The sequence below is a fragment of the Rattus rattus genome, chromosome X, assembly GCF_011064425.1.
Source record: "Rattus rattus isolate New Zealand chromosome X, Rrattus_CSIRO_v1, whole genome shotgun sequence".
NCBI classification, from domain to species: domain Eukaryota; kingdom Metazoa; phylum Chordata; class Mammalia; order Rodentia; family Muridae; genus Rattus; species Rattus rattus.
In genome coordinates, this window is record NC_046172.1 from 47,075,168 (window position 1) to 47,076,347 (window position 1,180).

General features: G+C 44.2%; 1 pseudogene; it reads right to left on the reverse strand.

Moving 5' to 3' along the window:
* Positions 1 to 246: 246 nt before the first annotated feature.
* On the reverse strand, positions 247 to 858 carry LOC116887868 (annotated as a pseudogene).
* Positions 859 to 1,180: the final 322 nt, after the last annotated feature.

Consider the following 1,180-nt stretch of genomic DNA (forward strand, 5'->3'; position numbering starts at 1 on the left):
ATCAACATATTATCATCATCTTATATTGGTGAATCTATGATTTTTTTGTAAAAATTACCAGTAGGAGTCACCATGAATTACAGCAATACTCTTTTGTTTTGTTTTGTTTTGTTTTTCACTTTACTTTCTTTCTTTCTTCCTTCCTTCCTTTCTTTCTTTCTTTTCTTTTCTTTCTTTCTTTTTGAAAGGAGATTTTTAATAAAAAAAACAAACAAAAAGGGAGATGGGGCCATAGCACAGGTTAGTTCATCTAGGAGCACCAGGTTTTGGGGTCCTCTGGGCCTTCAGTGTCCTGGTGGTGATCTTGTCTTTTTCTATGATGTGGACAATGATGCCCGGACTGACATGGCATCCTGGTCCACAGCATTCAGCTTTATATTGAGAATGGTTTCAAACAGGTGTTCTGGATCCATGTTGGGCTCCTAGAGAGACTGCACATCCCATACATTTGTTCAGAGCAGGTGCCACTGACTAAAGTCGCCAGTTACCATGGAACAGCCAATGAGGTCAGAGAGCAAAATGAAGGGCTTAAAAGGTCTTGGTCAAGCCAGCAATGACAGGTTCTGTGTGTAGGGACCAAACTGTTTCTCACATAAGAGGTTGGCCACCACGCTCAAGAGGGTGTATGAGGCTTGATCTGTCCTTCCTTCAGCTCGCATAGGTTCAGTAAGACTGAGACGCTTGGACAACTGTCTGGACATCATATTGTGGGCCGGCCAGGCCTATGTAGAACCTGTCACCCATGGGAAAGATCTTCGGAAGTCTGTGGTCACCATTTTGGGCCCTGGATTCAAACGCCTGTCTGCAGCGACACATAAAGTTCTTTCCTTCAGCATCATGGCCTCCATTATAGCACATAATAAATGATACGCGTGGTAGTAGGGGCCGGCCTCCACTCGTTGCCTACAAACCGGCTCTGGCTTTCTCCCATTTTACTTTCAGTTTAGCCTCAGATGATTTCTTTTATTATTATTATTATTATTATTATTATTATTATTATTAACGATTTCTGGCTTACATTTCGAGGTTATTCCTTCCAAGTTTACGGGCCAACATCCCCTAACCCCTTCCTCCTCTTGCGGGTGTTCCTCCATCCTCCCCCCATTGCTGCCCTCCCCCCAACAGTCTAGTTCACTGGGGGTTCAGTCTTAGCAGGACCCAGGGCTTCCCCTTCCACTGG